We start from the raw sequence: 12,335 nt of genomic DNA, 5'->3' as shown, positions 1-12,335 counted from the left end.
TATTCCTGCATAACAGTATTTTTGATGAGTACTGTAATGATGATGGAAATTGTTTAGTATGTATCCTCAGTTTTACTCTTACTTTCTGAGGGATGGATGGAAACATCAGAATCTTATTCTTGTATGGATGGGTGAAGGATACATTATATAGGTAGGTACAAGTTTGGGAAATGATTGTGTGATTGTTAGATTCGTTTGTATGTGAGGTGTATATTGATGGTAAGCTTGTATGATAGGTTGTAAGATTAGAAAGGAGGAGGAGGAGTAAGCTAGTAAACATGCTTAGACCATCATTGTAATCTGTAGATGATGAAAGCAAAGGTAAAGTGACATTTACATATTACAGTGTCATGGATGTAGTCAGCAGTGTAGTGAATATTACGAATAAAGTAATGATATATAGTCTTGAGTAGCAGATGTAAAGCAGTGTTGAATATATGAGATAGAGAGCATTGATACTGGATGGGGATAGATGGAACCCTGCCCACTCCAGTGGAATTGTTGGATACCAACACAAAGAACTAAATAATAATACATAATGGTAGATATTTGAATTTTAGACTTTGTGTTCCACAGAAAATTCATAATAATGCAAAACCCTTTATTCTAGCAAATATCTGAGTTTACAAGAGCAGTATTTAAAATAAATCCCTATTGTTGGGCCTTTGTCCTACCATTAGAGCTTTGGCCGGCTAACATCTGCCTGAAATCAACTAGATGTACAAGTGAATTTAAGTACACTTTTATCTGCTCTTTTGCATATAGTACTGTATTTAATTTATTTGTGTTTTTCACTGAATGCTAACTCAACTGAAGTTGCGGCTGTCTCTCTACAGAGTACTTTTTAGAATTTCTGTGTAGCCATTGATAGCAGTGAGGGGTAGTTTCAGCTCATCACTGACATTCTGTCTTGCCTTATATAAGTGGTGCATTTTGAGTTATCTCTGCTTAGTATCAGACCTTTGGCCGGCCAACATCTACCTGAAATCAGCAGGACATATAAGGGAATTTAAGTACACTTTTATCTGCTTTTTTGTATATAGTATTGTATTTAATTTATTTGGGCTTTTCACTGAATATTAACTCAACTGTAGTTGTGGCTGTCTCTCTACAGAATACTTTTTAGAATTTCTGTGCAGCCATTGATAGCAGTAAGGGGGGGGGGGTAGTTTCAACTCATCACTGACATTCTGTCTTGTCTTATATAAGTGATACATTTTGAGTTATCTCTACTGCCAATCTGCTCTTTTGCATATAGAGTATCCGCGGTGGTGGTGCTGCGGTAGCGTTGTCGCCTCACAGTAAAACGGTGTCCGGTTCGATTCTCAGCTAGAGCGTCTTCTGCGTGGAGACATGCGTGAATGGGCGTACCTTTGTTGAAGGTTGTGCTTCAGGGCTGGTAACTCGGCACGTAAAAATCAACTACCAATCATTAGTGGACCAGAGTTCCGCTGTGGCGACCCCTAACCTGGAAAAGCCGAAAGACACAAACAAACTGTATTTAATTTATTTATTTGTGTTCTTCACTGAATATTAACTCAACTGAAGTTGTGGCTGTCTCTCTACAGTTAGTTCCCCACCCACCTTCCCTGTTCTTGTTTTGGTGTTAATGTTTGTGGCTTTGAAATTGCCCGCCCCTCTTGTAGATTTGTATTTGGATAGTCCTCCTGGGCCCATCTCATTTGCTCACTCAACTGAGTGCAGTGAGATCATATTCTGATTTCAGGCACTCCTGCTTTGTACAAAGAGAGCGTTTGCGAAGGACAACCCCTGTAGCCTCTTAATCCTGCTCTGTTCCCTCCCTCAAAAAAAAAAAAAAAATATATATATATATATATATATATATATATATATATATATGTATATATATATATATATATATATATATTATTATTAAGCTGCTCTTACTGTAACTGTCTTAGTTGCTCTTCTGCGTGCTATCTGTTCAGTCGCTCTTACTCTGCACTTATTACTTCTTGTTAGTAGCCTTCTAATTTACTGCCTCCTGCACTTGTTTTTTAGTCATTTGTTAATTTAATTGCATTTATTTGAACTGTATTCGCCATAGTGTTGCTATACACTCGGGTGTGCTGGCCTGCACTATAATTTGAATTGTATTTATTGCTGTTTTAGCTGCTGTAACAAAAAAAAAATCTAAGCATGTTTCCTGCCTTTCCTGTAACTAGTCAAGTCCAGATACAGACTTGCTGTATCCAGGACTTTGTTGGTAAGCTTCTGAGCCCCCCAAGCCTTTTTGGAGGGAAGCCTTCTAGCTTATCAGTGGGAGTGGTAAGCACTAGGTAGCCTATCTACCATGGGAAGAGTGGCTTTTGGCCCTGAAATTGTAGTTCGTTGTACATTTGGGCAGTTTTTCCATCTCTTTCTACTTTCTGGTTAAAAGCCTGTTTTGCGTTTGTTTCCTGCCTTTCCTATAACTAGTGTAGTCCAGGTGTACAGATTTGCTGTATCCAGGACTCTTTGTAAGCTTCTGAGCCCGAAAAGCCATTCTGTGTTTGAGGGAAGCCTTCTAGCTTATCAGTGGGGAGTGGTAAGCATTAGGTAGCCTATCAACCGCAAGAGGAGTGGTTCCTGGCCCAGAAATTGTAGCTATTGGCCGTTTTTTTTTCCATCTCTTTCAACGTTCTGGTTTAAAAGCCACACTTGCGCTTGTTTCCCACCTTTCCTGTAACTAGCCTAGTCTAGATACAGAGTTGCTGTATCCAGGACTGTTGGTAAACTTCTGAGCCCCGCAAGCCTTTCTGTGTTGGAAGAAAGCCTTCTAGCTTCTCAGTGGGAGTGGTAAGCACTAGGTAGCCTGTCTACCACGAGAGGAGAGGTTCTTGGCCCAGAAATTGTAGTTTATTGACCATTTGGACAATTTGTCCATCTCTTTCAACTTTCTGGTTTAAAAGACCACACCTGCACTTGTTTTCCCATCTTTCCTGTAACTAACCTACTGGGTAGCACTAGAAAGCCTTAAAACTGATAAAAGCCTTCTAGCTTAGAAGAGAGACTTTGGTGTGATTAAGTATCGGTTTTCTGTACTTTCTTGCTGTACTTAACTGTTTTCTGTCTAAATGCAGATTTTCCAGCGTTTATTGTGATTTAAAAGCTTGTTTTTTCACATCTTGTACTTATTTGACTGCCTGCACTTTTAAAAAGTTGTTTTTTTGTTTAATTTGTTTAACTGTTGTAGACTACACAGTAAAGTGTGATAGCCTTTTCTGATAGTTTGTAGTCGTTTAAAGCTGTTTTAAGTGTATTTTTTTACTGTTTTTGCCTTATCTTTTCAAAAAAACAAAAATCCTTGTTTCCCGCCTTTCTAAGCTAGTATATTCCAGTTTTCAGGCTAGTGCTGAATTCAGGGCTGTGATACTAGTGTCTGAGTTGCCCATACCTTACTTGGATAGAAGGAAGTTTCTCTGTTCACCTGTGAGAGAGGGGAGCTTTGAGCAACCTATCTGTCCATGGAGGAGTGGTTCCAGCCCAGAATTTAGTAGTTTATTGGCCATTTTGGGCTAATTTCTATCTCTTTCATTTCCCTACTATAAAAAACTACTTTTGCACGGTTTTGCGCACCGTGCAGTGCCGGTTAGCTACGGTTAAATTATTCCCGGCTCCACTAAGTCTCCTCTTCAGTTTTTCCCTTGGAAATAGTCTAACTCTCAACCTAAGCACTCAAAAAGCATCTTACAGCCCAGCACTTGCTCAGACCTAATAGCAAGCACTAATATACCCTGACACTGATTGCCCAGCAGGGCAAGGCTCTTTATTCACCCCTCACCAACCAAGCGACTAAGCAGCTGACCCTACTATTCAGGCATGCCTAAAGGGCAACTTCAGGTGCACACTCCAGTCCAGCTGGTGAATTTGGGTATCCTGAGGCAATGTTACAACTGCCTCATGTACACCGACAACCCTCTCCTCCTACCACAAAACACTAACATATGCGAGAGATACAATTATACAGCCAAACTGGAAGCTAAGCTGTCTCCACCCAAGACTGGAACAGTCAGTCAAGAGGAGGTGGTTAACACTTGCACCACACCTCCAGCTGCACACAGACCTACTAAAACAGCACTGGCAAAAAATACACATAAATACACAAAATCATATTCAGATGCTCTAAATAAAAACCTGCAAAAGCATCAGAGACCTCCAAACCAGACACCCAAACGACCTGCACTTCCCATCACAAACCAGACAACACATAAAACACAAAATCAGTGTGCCACACAATCACAGCCCTTAAGGCGAAATAACATACCTCACACACTGGTAATAGGTGACTCTATAGTCAGGCACACTGACGTCCCACTCACTAGGCTGGACAAGCAGAAGGTTACTGTTAGCTGCCTGTCAGGAGCCAGAATCTGCCACATAACACAAGCACTCAGGTCACTTCAGAACAAGTACAAATATGACTCTGTCATTGTTCATGTTGGTGTGAATGACCTGAGAAGCACCTCCCTGGACTACATGAAAAGAGACATGGAAGAGCTCTCTGATCATGCAGCCCAGGCTGGTATGACCCTGACCCTGAGTAGCATCCAGCCCTCACCAAGAATGATACCTCAATATAAAGAAAAAAATGATCGATTTCAACAATTGGCTATGCTTCTGGTGGCATTCAAAGGGGATCCAGTGTGTGTCAGCCTGGGACGACATGCTCGACAAGCCGCGTTTCTTCACAAGAGACAGCTTGCACCTGTCACCCTAGGCTTTCGAATACTGGCCACGGCTCTTGCCCCCATAGTGCCTTTTTTAGGCAAGGCTCAAAAGTTAAACCTACCTCTGTAAACAGCACAATTAACAAAAAACTAAGGGTTATGCTACTCAATGCCAGTAGTTTAAATCTCAAAATGCACACGCTCGAAGCACTCTTCAGTATGGAGAACGTCGATATCTGTGCAGTAACTGAAACCTGGTTCAAGGCTCCAGAGAGCACCCCAGCAGTACTGGACTACAACTCATACCATGCGTTTCGGCCACAGAATACAGACTAAAGCACAAAAGGAGGGGGTGTATCCATATTCATCAAGGATACCTACATCTCCAGGTTAGTGGTGCAGCATGACACCTCTGAGGTCATCCATGTGCAAAATAACATCAGGCAAATCTGCAGTGCAAATTGTGGCCTGCTACAGATCACCCTCCATGACCGAGGACCACCACTCCACCTTTCTGGAGACACTGGAAAACATGAAGGTCCTGAACACCCTGATATTGGGTGATTTCAATTACCCTACCATTCACTGGCAAAAAGCTCGAGTGCAAATTAACAGGCCAAGCGCTTCCTGTAATTCATCAACTCAAACGCCCTGGATCAGCTGGTAAACTCCACTACCAGAGGTGAAAACATATTGGACCTGGTCATCACCAACATGGGCGACAGGTGTTCCACACCGGAGGTCAACCTGTCACTGGTTAGATCAGACCATAAATTAATCACTCCGGATGTCCACACCCCACCACCACTGTCAACTAAGGAAACCACAGTAAAAAACTTTTCTAAAGCAAACTTCACCGTATTTAAGACAGAGGTGGTAAGTTTCACAGCCCCCACGCTAAAGGATAATGCTGCCCAAGATGCAGAAACCTTTACAAATGCACTCTGTGAGCACCTATAAGGATGCATGGATCATGCCATCCCTATCAAAACCAAGACTCACTTCTGTAAGAGAAGGAAACCAGTTTGGTGGACCCATGCAATAAACAGGCTATACAATAGAAGAAGGAAACTAGTTCAGAAAAAAAGCAAATCCCATGAAGGAAAGACATCCCTGATCAGTATCAGTAAGAAACTAAGGTCCCTCATGAAATCATCCAAGGCTAACTTCGAAAGAAAAATAGCCAAGGATTCAAAAGATAACCACAAAGCCTTCTTTAGCTATGTTAAGAATCTTAAGTGGCAACTCGCAGATATGCACTGAACTAGTGCAAAATAGCACAAAATATACTGAACCTACTGATATTGCCAACAATCTGGCAGATAGATTCATTGCAAACTTCACCCCCCCTCACCTCCAAAAGGGCCCACAACAATACCGGAAAAGTGTAGAGTCCCAAAAATCACAGATGCACAGGTGAAAACAGCCCTTTCAAAAGCCAAAAACACAGTGTCAATGGGACCAGTTGGTGTCCCAGGCTGCGTCTTGCATGAACTACAGAACGAACTAACCCCCCCCACCTAAACACGCTGTTCAACCTCAGCCTCTCCACAGGCTACATGCCCATAGAATGGCGCACAGCAACGGCTATTCCTCTCCACAAAGGAGGGGTCACATCTGACCCTGGTAACTATCGCCCCTTAAGCCTGGTCTGCAAGGCTATGGAGCGCATCATCATGGAACTCATTAACAAAGACATTGGGAACCTCCAAACACTTGACCTGACCCAGTTCAGCTGTATTAAGGGCAGATCATGCCTACTAAACCTGGTTGACTTCTTCAAGACCGTCACCAAGGCCATAGACGAGGGAAAGGTGGGTCACACAGCCTACCTTGACCTCGCCAAGGCTTTCGACACCATTCCCCACTCGGGTATCACAGAAAAACTCACCAGCCTGAACATAAACCCGTACGTCACGAGATGGGTTGCCAACTGGCTTACAGACAGAACTCACACGGTAAGAATAGCGGGCTCCAGGTCCGACTCTAAACCAGTCACAAGTGGTGTCCCGCAAGGCTTGGTCCTGGGACCCCTGCTGTTCGGCATGTACTTCTCAGAAGTACAGGCAAACACAAGAGGACTATGGCTAACCAAGTTCGCCGATGACTGCAAACTGGGAGCCATAATTGACTCTCCAGCTGACATGGACATCTTCCAAAAGGGCCTTACTGAGATGGACACCTGGTGTCAAAGTCATGGTCTCAAGCTAAATGCCAAAAATGCATAGTCATCCCATTTGGGAAAAACAAAACACCCATTAATTACCATATAGGTGGCAGCCCCCTTAATACAGAAGAGGTAATAAGAGATCTGGGGACCCAGGTAGATAGTAATCTCTCCTTTGACAATCATGTTACCAAAGTAGTTAGGAAATCCTTCAATGTAGCCCATCTAATTACTAAAGGGTTCACATCTAGAAATAAAGAGGTTATAGTGCTCCTTTACTCGTCACTCATTAGACCCGTCATAGAGTACAATTCCCCATTTGGGATGCACCTCACAAGACACTTCCAACAGCTGGAAAGACCACAAAATTACCTCACCAAGAGGATTACTGGCCTCAGACATATGTCCTATGCAGCCCGACTGAAAAAACTCCGGCTGTACTCAAGTGGCATATCGCTTAATCAGAGGTGATCTCTGCCTGACTTAAAAAGCCAAAGTCACTGCGAGCCCCGCGCTCTAGTGAGCTAAACCTCACCACAACAATAAATAGAATATGCTGGAGGGATAGATTCCTGTCACAGAGACTCCCCATGCTTTGGAACAAAATTCCAAATTACATCAGGCAGAGAGCCCCTCACTAACGCTCTTCAAGAGAAACCTTGACGAGTGGATGGGTAACAGAAAATACACCCCTGGGATCACTTCATTGGCTCTGCTTCACAGAGGATCAGTTAATTAATCAATGGGGCGGTGAAAGCCGACACACTCTGGCTAGGCTTATAAATGCCCTCGGGCAGATAGCCTAGTACCTACCTATGAACTTAAGATACATCAGACTACATTTGCGGTGCACACCTGGACAGCAGGTGCATACAGGGCCAATGGAGCCCTCAGCAAATCCCCCTGCACATCAGTCTAAAAGAGATGATGGCTGTGCAGCACATCTTGATAGCTTTCAAACCCCTTCTCTCTCTAGGGGTTCTCCTGATCAAAACAGACAACAGCACTGTAGTGTGGTAGATCAAGCAAGCAGGGAGAAACTCACTCCTACCCTCTATGCAGACTGGCCATGACCCTTTGGCTCATAGTGCCTTCCATGCAACTACACAATACCAGGCTCTCTCAACTCCCTGGCAGACCAGTTAAGCAGAAACTTCTGGACCCACATGAGTGGCAGCTCAAAAGAAGTACCTTCACTCTAATAACTCAGAAATAGGGAACCCCGAAGGTCGACCTCTTTGCCTCCCACACCAACCATCAGCTCATCAAATTCTGCATCAGGGAGCATCACTGCATGGCTTGGAATGTGGATGGCCCTGTCCCTTCCCCTGTGTCAACCTCTCAGTCTATGCCTTTCCTCCCCTACCTCTCATCCCCAGGGTACTGCTCCAAGTAAGGGAGGAAAAAGCAAGGACCATTCTTATAGCTCCAGACTGGCCATGACAACACTGGTACCTCTTGCTGCACAGCCTGTCCCCTCTGCCTCCATGGCATTTTCATCAGATTCCAAACCTCCTAACCCAGAGGGAAGGGGAATTCTTGCATCTCCAATTGCAAAAACTCAATTTGGCAGCTTGGCTTATTCGCTAACCCTGAACCTATCTGCCATCCTCAGTAAGCAGATTCTGGATGTTGTCTATGAGGCCAGATGCCCTAGTGCCAGAAAGTCTTATGCAGATAAATGGAAAAGGTTCTGCACCTGGATCCAGGCTAAGGGGGCCAATACGGCACAGCCCTTCATCCTGGAATACTTAGTTGACCTGCTACACAGTGATCTCTCTTTCTCCTCTATATAAATTCATGCATATGCTATTTCTGCTTATTTTCCCACTGAGTGTAGCCCCTTTTCTCACACCCCTTGATCAAACAGTTCCTCAGAGGGACTAGCAACTTGAGGCCCCCAGAAGAGCACCAACATCAGCTTGGGACCTTAACTTTGCCTTGGAAAAGCTCAGCCTGCCTCCTTTCGAACCAGCTTCTTCTGCAGAGCTAAAATTTCTCTCCTGGAAGACAGCCTTCCTTCTGGCCATCACTTCAGCCAGAAGAGTCTCTGAGCTGCAAGCACTCATGGCTGTGGAACCCTTCATCATCTTCCATGCAGACCAGGTATCACTCATAACTAACCCATCCTTCATGCCCAGGATGGTGTCCAGTGTGGATCTCAACCAATCCATTCATTTGCCCACCTTCTTTCCTAATCCCCAGAACAAGGGGGAAAGGATTCTTCACTCTCTAGATGTGCACCAGACAGCTTAGATATCATCTGGACAAGACTAAATCCTTCAGAAAGTTGGATCAATTGCTGGTTAGCTTTGCTGCAGTGACAGAAGGCAAAGCCATCCCCATGCAAACCATTTCCAAATGGGATAGCACACTGCATCCATTTCTGCTACAAACAGCATGGTAAGCCTCCCCCCAAGGGGGTCAGGACACACTGCATCAGAGCAGCCTCCACCTCTGCAGCTTTCCATAGAGGAGTCCCACCAGGGGCGTCCTGGAGGATGCCACCTGGGCATCTGTTCACACTTTTACCAAGCAATTACCACCTACCTCTCTTCTCACAATCCAGGGCAGGGTTTGGCTCTGCTGTCTTGCAGGGCATCCTGGCCAGCCCTAGCTTCCTTGACTGCCTCCACCTATTTCCTCAGCTTTGGGAATCTACCCAAATGTGATGACTGCAACAGTGAAACACAAAGGACATAGTACAGTTGTGTACACTTACCATAAATGTAGATGTATATGTGTGTATTCACTGTTGCAGTCCTGGTTTCCCTCCCTCCATCTCCCTTTTTTCTCTTTCTGTTAACGTTCTTCCTTGTTGTTCTCCTTTCCTTACAAGAGACATATTGGTATTTATTTTCCACTGATGGGGTTCTTCCACCAGAACCTGGCCTCCTACTTTGTGGGCTCCTGACAGGTTAGGGCAAGAAAAACTGATGTAATGGTGTCGGCTGCCTTACTTTATACCACTGATGACCTGAAGTCACTGCTGAAGTGACAGCAACCGATGCAGAAATACTAAGTCTCTGTTATTCAGGCTGGCCGAGGGCTACCCTGGCAGGGATAACCCAAATGTAATGACTGCAACAGTGAATACACTCAAACATCTACATTTGTGGTAAGTGTACACAACTTTACTTTCTCCTCCTCTGCAATAAAAACAGTGGAAATCAGTTCCACAGCTTTCCATCTTTTTTGTAATACCTGCTGTGTTCCTGACATTAGCAGTATTAAAGGGTAAACTACAGATTTATTTGTGTCTATGGTATATCATACAGGTGGAGACAAATTCCTCTGCAGGGTATGTGAGAAGTTAAGAATGTAGGTGGGCTTTCCTTTCCTTTCCTTTAACTCCAAGGCAAGGAAATGAAAGTTTTAGAAAGTACAAGCAAGTTTTTGGTAACTACACAATACTGGAAGCATATTGTAGGGAGAAAAAAAACCTAAGGATTGAGTTAAACTGTAGGAGAGAGTAGAGTTTTCCTTTAAGAAATGCAGGGTGCAAACATAAATGCTGCAAGAGACACATTTTGAAAAGAAATGAGCTTGTGAATTTGAGAAAAAAGATTTCAGGAAGGATATTCAGCATAATATGTAGGGAGAAAGGACAAGTGGAGTAAATATACTTGTTGCAATAGGGGTTCAAATAGTGATAGAAGAGGGGGGACCATGGGTAATAAGGGGCTTTTTGGCAAGGAGGATTACACTGGCATATACTTATGTACTCACCATAATTATTCATCAGTGTTGTCCATTTTCATTCTTCCTCAATGTGTGGGTTACGGATCTGACTAGTACACTTCTTGAAGATCGACTGAGCATGTCAGGTCGTCCTTGTGTAAAAGAGGTAGAATGGGCTGAAACGTGACCATTCACAACTTTGATTACCTCATATAGTGGTTCAGATTGCTTAGATCCAAAATTGGTCTCAGGTCCCTTGTCTTATTTGGCACTATAAAAAGTCTTGAGTAGGTTCCGAGTCCTAGAAAAAAAAAACATTTCCCATGCAGTAGTAGACAACCAGCAACAATAATGTTGCACCAAAAACAATTCACAGGCTTTGTTTGAATATTTAGTAAGATTGAGCGCTTTCATTTTATGAAGAGTACAGAATCTTCATCAGAATAAAATTCATGCATTCAAACCTTAAAATACCATTCATTAATTAAAATTGACCATTAATATTAACTCATGACACCAATAAGCCATTTGAAGAGATAATGCTATGAATAATAATCATTAGTGTAAAATGATCACATAAATGCATCATGTACAGTCAAAAACAAATATAAAATGTTATTCACAAATGTATAATAAAGTCTCAAAAACATTTTTTTGTCAAAAATATTCCCTTAAAGTTTCAAAGTACTTTAATTTTAACAGAGTTAATAGAACAAGCCTCATTAATACATGGAAATTTTGTAGCATTAAGCTTCAACTGCCAGTTTAGTTCACACCTATAAAGATGCTCAGCAGTAACAAAACCCCTTTATTGGGTCTTAACCTGTTTAAAGACACTAAATTTGAAACAATGTAGGGGTGAATCAATTGTATGCCTAGCTTAAAGCATTATTTTTGTTGTTGTTCTTGATGTCAAGAAGTTTTTCCAACATGGAAAACTGCATATGTGGTGCAGCAAGTTATATAAGTAACTTGAGAGGAGTCGCAAGTAAAATGTCCCCTTATTTCAATTTCCGTACTATTAACAATGATCTTATTCCTCTTTCAAGGCAGTCTGATGTTAAAATGTCTTTCAAAGGGGTTTTGTATAAGAGGCTGCCAAGTAAACCGGTGGCCCCTCCTTGAGATCTTAATTTTGTGTTAGAAATGCTAATACTTTCTTCATTTGAGCCAGCTAATCTGGATGATTTGACGTTTTTAACATGGAATGCAATTTTACTGATTGCTCTGAGCTCTGCAAAAAGGATAAGCTCGTACAATGAGTCAACCTTATCTCATTTTCCATAGGGAGAGGATTTCTTTGAGAACTAATCTTTTATGCCTACATTGGTATCCAAGTTTACTTTTAATCCAAACTCTCCATCTCCCCATTTTCTTTACTGAATTTAAAATGAGGGAGAAAGGAAAGTTCATATCTTGGATCTCCATAGATAACTCGGGTACTCTCTTGACAGAACTTTTCATCTCAGATATTCTGATCAGTTGCATATTTTTTGTGAAGGTAAGAAGGGGCGAACGGTGTCAGAACAGACTATTTCCAAATGGTTGTCTAAGGCTATTACCTTTTGTTGTGGACATTTATGTTTTGTTGATGTTCATCGTGCATACAGCTGCAGTCATAACAGATGGGTTCTCCTGCCGTCAGGCGTGTCCTCGGTCAGCCGAATTCCAAAGTCTAGGTCCGGCGTCGGTTGTCATCGCTTCTTCCCTGATGTCAGTGTGACAGGGGTATAAAAGAACCAGCCGACGCCATTTTCTTCAGTCTTTCTTGCCGCGCGGTGCCCGAAGTAGAAGCAGTTCGCAAGTGCTGGTCGGCC

At 42.9% G+C, this 12,335-nt stretch overlaps 1 protein-coding gene across 1 annotated transcript in view; it reads left to right on the top strand.

Annotated features, from left to right (window-relative positions):
- The window catches only part of ATAD2B (ATPase family AAA domain containing 2B), a 4,508,062-nt gene that overhangs the window by 4,230,844 nt on the left and 264,883 nt on the right, over nt 1-12,335 (top strand). The window lies entirely within an intron of this gene.

The sequence above is a fragment of the Protopterus annectens genome, chromosome 2.part1 (genome assembly GCF_019279795.1).
Source record: "Protopterus annectens isolate FY-2018-M chromosome 2.part1, PAN1.0, whole genome shotgun sequence".
NCBI classification, from domain to species: Eukaryota; Metazoa; Chordata; order Ceratodontiformes; family Protopteridae; genus Protopterus; species Protopterus annectens.
Note: the sequence above shows the minus strand (reverse complement) of the source record. Positions and strands in the feature narration are given on the sequence as shown.